This window comes from Apium graveolens, chromosome 1 (assembly GCF_009905375.1).
Source record: "Apium graveolens cultivar Ventura chromosome 1, ASM990537v1, whole genome shotgun sequence".
NCBI classification, from domain to species: domain Eukaryota; kingdom Viridiplantae; phylum Streptophyta; class Magnoliopsida; order Apiales; family Apiaceae; genus Apium; species Apium graveolens.
The window spans coordinates 68036696-68043742 of NC_133647.1; the positions used below are offsets into that span (position 1 = coordinate 68036696).

General features: G+C 39.5%; 1 non-coding gene across 1 annotated transcript; it reads left to right on the top strand.

Annotated features, from left to right (window-relative positions):
* Window positions 1-595: 595 nt before the first annotated feature.
* LOC141680238 (small nucleolar RNA R71) lies at window positions 596-702 on the top strand. Its single transcript, XR_012558293.1, has one exon. It is a non-coding gene; the product is annotated as a small nucleolar RNA R71 (small nucleolar RNA).
* The last annotated feature ends 6345 nt before the right edge of the window (window positions 703-7047 follow it).

A 7047-nucleotide genomic window follows, 5' to 3' on the forward strand; every position in this document is an offset into this window, starting at 1 on the left:
CTCAAAATCAGTACTAGTAGGTGCAGCTGCACTTCCCTGTTGAGGATATGATTGCCTTTGAGCATACTGTTGTGGTTGCTGGAATCCAGGTAGATTAAATTGTTTACTCACACCTTGCTGATATGGTGGCTGAATAGCATTCTGATTATTACCCCAGCTGAAATTTGGATGATTTATGTTGTTAGGATAATAAGTAGCTGGCACAGGCTGCTGTTGTCGCTAATAATTATTCACATGTTGAACAGATTCGTTGATGAGAGAACACTGATCCGTAGCATGAGAACCTGCACAAAGCTCACAGATCATAGCTATTTGATTAACTTCGTATGTAGCTAGAGAATCAACCTTCATCGACAGCGCTTGAAGCTGCGCTGCAATAGCGGTGGCTGCATCGACTTCCAGAATACATGCTACCTTCCCAGGAATCATCCTCTTAGTTGGGTTTTGATGCTTATTTGCAGCCATAGTCTCGATAAGATTATAAGCCTCAGTATAGCTTTTGGCCCATAAGGCGCCTCCCGCTGCTGCATCGAGCATGGGCCGAGATTGGCCCCCCAAACCATTATAGAAACCAGTGATCACCATCCAATCGGGCATTCCATGATGTGGACACTTTCTCAACATTTCCTTGTAGCGTTCCCAAGCTTCGCACATAGATTCTGTAGGTTGCTACGCAAACTGAGTAAGAGCACTCCTCATAGCAGCAGTCTTTGCCATCGGATAAAACTTCACCAGAAACTTTTGCGCAAGATCTTTCCAAGTAGTGATGGACCTAGCTGGTTCAGAATGTAACCAGTCCTTACCTTTGTCCCTCAGTGAGAATGGGAAAAGCCTCAGCTTGATAGCCTCATCAGTCATGCCATTATACTTGAAAGTGCTGCAGATCTCGACAAAATTCCTTATGTGCATGTTGGGGTCTTCAGTCGTAGCTCCTCCAAAAGAAACAGAATTCTGCACCATCTGAATAGTGCCCGGCTTGATTTCAAAGGTGTTAGCTTGAATAGCCGGATGAAGAATGCTTGACTGAATGTCATCAATTTTAGGCCGAGAAAAGTCCATAAGAGCTGGATCAGCCTGAACAATACGATCACCCATGATTACTGGTTCTTTCTGCTCAGTTCTTGAATTCGAATCTTCAAAATCTATCTTCTCCGGAATATCAAGAACTTCGTCTGTCTCCTCGGCAGTATCTAAAGTCCTCTTGCGAGTACGAGAACGAGTTTGCATAAACGCTCGCTAAAGTACCTCAAACACAACCAGAAACAATAAGTAACAACTACGTCCTAATCACTGAGTCCTAACGACCAATGATGGTAAGTACATAAACTAAACAAATACGCCGAGTCCCCGGTAGCGGCGCCAAAAACTTGTTAGGGCTGAAACACGCGCTAATAATACACGCAAGTATACGCGTTCGCAAGTAATATAGAATACTTTCTAGTTCGTTCCCACAGAGACTCAGACTAATTATTGTTTAATTAAACTCACGCACCAACGTATGATTACTTCTCAATGTTAAGACACTAACACTTAGAATTGTTGACTAAATATTAACTACAATTAATTACTTAATTAATTACTTAAATAACACTTCCATTTACAATTTTAAAACACTCATTAGATCACAACTTCATTACTACTTCCTTCAATAGTTATTGTTATTACCCTTAGCATGCAACAGTGATGATATTAATCGAATAACACGAAACTGATAAAAGCCAACTTTTATTGTACTAATACCATTCTACCAAGAATCCACAATTAAGATAGAAGTTGAATAGGCATCAATTATGTTGAGTTCCTATATGTCTACAGAAATTGACAACATAATGATTTAAGCACAAGTTATTCCTTTTGATTACACAGGGCGAATAAAACTGTTAGAGTTACCCACTAATCATGCACATCATACATGAACCTATGCTAGCATGGCAAGTTCTAAATCTCAAGATCCACCGTCGCTTCACAAGAGATTAACACCCTATCTTATATGTTCACGACACACATAAGACGAATACGCACAACCAATACTAGATATCATACAATCATCACACAGTAAGGTATCAAACAATTAACTAAAGAATTCCATAGTAAATCCGTTACGACTCTATGATCACGATTAGCCCATAATAGCACTTATCGTCATCATGGGTTCATATGAAATCATGATAAACAAACACAAGAGAATAATAACTAAACTAATTATATTAAATCAGAGTATGTCACAAGAGTAATTAGGTCAAAGTAAGAAAACTAGCATCCAACGTTACAACGAAATAAGAATCACAAGAAAATATGCTTCCTCTTCGTTGCTGTGTGCTAAAACGGTCTTCTTCCTTATCTCCTTCGCTCCTTGCTTAATACCACGATCCAACCTTGTGAAAACGTCTCCAAATCTACTTATATAATAGTCCCATAAAACTCATATTACATAGAAGTTGGAAGCCAAACAGAAGTAGAAGTCTAAAATATTTTATCAAAATTCCCGACCCTGCGCGGCCGCTCAGCATAGCTGAGCGGGCGCTCAGCCTTCTGCGCGTCCGCTTAGCATAGCTGAGCGGGCGCTCAGGACACTACTGGAAAATTCCTGAGTTTCTTCCGTTTCTTCGTTGTAATCTGCCCCTTTCTTTCCTCTCGCAATGGTGAACACATGCCAAGGCTTATTCTTGATGATTACTCCACCGAAATGCAACTAATACCCTGAAATGCATAAACACTAGAAAAACGCATCAAATACACAAAATATTTGATTTCAAGGCACCAATTTAAGCTATTTTAAGACGTTCTAAGTGGTATAAAATGCCACTTATCATGCATCCACATTTCCATCTTGCTCTGCATCATTTACAATTTTCTCTTTCTGCTTCTCAACTTCTTCATTGTATGTAAGCATGATAGCTTGATAATCTTGATTGCTCATATTGGAAGTCAGAAGATGCTGAGAGATGTTGGCCAGTCCAGAAATTTGCTGCAGTAGTAGATCATCTACAGAAGTTGGTTGAGAGCCAGATTCTTGCAGCCACTGAGAAAGAATGTGAGGTTGTGAGGAGGATGGTTCAAAAACACCTGTGACTGAAGTCATAGTTTGACTCACAGATTGCTCTGTGGTTTTGACTGTGTGTTGTCCTCCACTTGTCAGAGGAATCTCCAATTTAATTGGAGGGGATTTGACTGGGTTACTGTCATGTACACCAGCTTCAAACCCTTATGTGTCTTGCAACACACTGGCACTTGAATGTGCTATACTTGCCTCCCCTATGACAGGACCATGGGCAATTATACTCCTAGCTTCAACTGCCAAGGAAATCTCTGCTAGGGTCGTGAGGGGAGTTATCCCTACATGAGGAACCTCCAAGTGAATTGGAGAGGATTTAGGTAGCTCCCCCTCAGGAGTACTACCCTCAAACCTTACAGTCTGTGAAGACTGATTGACACATGAAGGTGCATGTTGAGTTTCCATGGGGTCTTCAGTGAAAACTGATGAATCCCCCATATTTGTAATGGTGTCATCAAGGTCTACCGTAACATGTAGCCTCTCACCATCTAAATGTAGTGTATGGGTGGTGAGCAAAGCTTCTTGAGCTAAGTCACTTGATTTTTGTTGCACTTGAGAAGTGGATTCAAGTGAAATTGGAATATAAGATATTTGAGTCATAAGAATTTGGTGCTCAGTTGTGAGTGTTGGCAGCTCCCCCTAAATGAATGAGGGAGCTTCAAGAGATGTATCCTCATAGTGTATGTCTTCCTTGTTTCTCCTACCATACACTTGAATTACTTCTTGTGCAGGCTGTGTAAACTCACTACTGGTTGGTTTTACAACTGCATCTTGTTGGGAGGATGCAGAGGCGGCTAGAGTGGTCAGCTCAGTTTGTTTACTCCTTTTGGATATTTTGACCAAGGGTGACTCTTTCTCATCTATGTCCTCACCACTCTCAGTTACTACAGTTAAGGTTGCCCCCTTTCTCTTCTTTTTACTCACCTCATCCTTTTGAAAAGATAAGGTGGTTGGTTGCCTAGCTTCTAAAGGTTTTAAAGGAATGGTTGCAGCTTGGGAAGATCCCTGTGGGTGTTCCTGTATTTGTACTTCCACAGATTCAGGGATCATAGCCGTGCTAGATTGATTACCAATACTTCTCATGTCTGGCATAGAATAAGGATAAGTCTTAAATCTTTCAATCATGAAAGGTGTTAAGTTAAGACTTACTGGAACCTTATTCTTAGTAAGAAGTGATCCAAATAGAATTTTGGACACTTGCTTACAATTTCCAATTAGTGTCCTATTTATACCTTCTATCATATGTATGTCATTTACTTTATAATTTGAAGCTGACATAATAAATCTAGGCAGAAAGAGCTCCTTACCTCTTGATTCCAATGGCATTGTCAATCTGGTGCTCAGCTCCTCCAAAATGTAGTGTCCTACATTTATCTGTTTATTGTGAGCCATGGAGTAGACCGGCTTCTGGATAACACTGTATATGTTGTCAAATCCCGAATTTATGCAAGTAAATGCCCTTATCACAGAGTCAAATATGAATGACAACTCCCTCCTCAGATACATCTTGTTCATGCTGGCCAGATTAATCCTCTCAGAATAATTTATGAAGTCCATGAACTCATACAGCTCATCCTGAGTTGGAGCCTCCACCATATGGTCAGTAGGAATGCCCAAAGCCTTGTTGACATCATCCTCAAGAATCTCCACTTGCTGTCCCTTAATTGTGCAGTTTATCACTATAGTTGCAGCTTGATTCTCATGCACAACTGTCTTGGTTGTTGTTGTGTTCCAGAAATCACCTAACACATCTAAATACAACACAGGATTAGCAGCTAGAGCACCTACAAAGTAGGTCTCAGAAAGAAACTTAATAAAGCACTGAAAAACTTCAGGTGCTTGATTTGCATCCAGAAATGCAAGAAAGTTGGTTTCCTGGGGAAGAAAAGGTACAATATTGTTGGCTGCCATTGATATGAGTATGATGTTTAGTGGGTAAAAGAGATTTGTGAGAAAGAAGGAAAAACTAGAGAGAAATCGGTTTTATAAGGAGCATGGCATTTTCTTAAACCCTGGGGGGCATGACTCGATTATGGTGCAAAAGTGCATGAGCTACACTGCATCCCCAAGAACATGATATGAAGATAAAAAGAATCCTTGTATGACCTAGACTTATTGAAAGAAAACCCATGATTAACATATACTTGATTAATAAGATGTCAGTGATAGTCCAACAAGGAGCCTGGGATGTTAACTTTAAGTTATCATTGGCCGAAATCAATATAAAAAGCATACATAAATTACAACAGTGGGAAGGTAAAAATAAAATGACATGAAGAAGAATTTGACCCTTGATAGGAGGCAATGAAAATAACGAATAGAAGCAAATGAAGGATCAAAAGTGTGATTATAAGGGTAGGTATCCCTGAAGGAGACTCTTCCCCGAGAAAGAACAACAGAGAACCAAAGTCATGCTCCTTATCGTCATCATGGGTTCATATGAAATCATGATAAACAAACACAAGAGAATAATAACTAAACTAATTATATTAAATCAGAGTACGTCACAAGAGTAATTAGGTCAAAGTAAGAAAACTAGCATCCAACGTTACAACGAAATAAGAATCATAAGAAAATATGCTTCCTCTTCGTTGCTGTGTGCTAAAACGGTCTTCTTCCTTATCTCCTTCGCTCCTTGCTTAATACCACGATCCAACCTTGTGAAAACGTCTCCAAATCTACTTATATAATAGTCCCATAAAACTCAGATTACATAGAAGTTGGAAGCCAAATAGAAGTAGAAGTCTAAAATATTTTATCAAAATTCCCGACCCTGCGCGGCCGCTCAGCATAGCTGAGCGGGCGCTCAGCCTTCTGCGCGGCCGCTTAGCATAGCTGAGCGGGCGCTCAGGACACTACTGGAAAATTACTGAGTTTCTTCCGTTTCTTCGTTGTAATCTACCCCTTTCTTTCCTCTCGCAATGTTGAACACATGCCAAGGCTTATTCTTGATGATTACTCCTCCGAAATGCAACTAATACCCTGAAATGCATAAACACTAGAAAAACGCATCAAATACATAAAATAATTCATTTCAAGGCACCAATTTAAGCTATTTTAAGACGTTCTAAGTGGTATAAAATGCCACTTATCACACCCCCAAACTTAAATCGATGCTTGTCCTCAAGCGTCACAGACTCAAAAACAAATAAAAACATGCATGAATGCAATCTATATGAAATGCAGCGATCCCCCTTACTACGAACAAACCAACCAATTTACATCTCAACAAATGCAGTTAGGCGACTAAAGATCAATAAACTCATGCAAACGAACATACAGCCAGAAACGTGGTGTGTGCAGATGCTTAACAGATATGCTTCGGAACTAGACCAGTTATTATGACTCAACTATCATCAAGGCAATCAGATGATTATACAAAGAATAAAAAATTCTAGGCACAAAGTGACATATAACACTACAAGAATTCTGGAGCTTATTACGGAATCATGTTTTTTATTCACAACAACAATGCTTATTTGACCGTGCAATGAGTGAGGTCCACAAAAGACTTATACAATGGTATCCATGTAGCGAGCATTAGGTTAGCGGATCCCAGACTCTAAAAGCCTTAGGTCACTAGGCACAAAGTCCACTAAGAACTTAATAACTCGAATACCAAAGAGCCCACTCGTGATCAATTATGCATAAACACATACTTCTTTTTTTTTCAAAATTTCTGAGCAAGTACGTTTCGCTCCATCTTGCTCAACCCTAGACTACTTGCATAACATGCGAGCCGGCTACTAGCCAATTGACGCCTAGCCACAACTAGCAACAAATTCCATTTTTACTCCATTTTTTTTCTTTTTCATGCCTTTATCACTAAGAACCTATTATCAAATTCTAAGCATAATAAATAGATTAACCTTGATAATAATCAGATTATAACAACAATCTAGCCCTTAAGCATTCTCTAAGACTTAGTGAAAATACAATTGCTTCTAGCATGCATACCAACCTACACGACTCAATATCACTTTAATGTTATC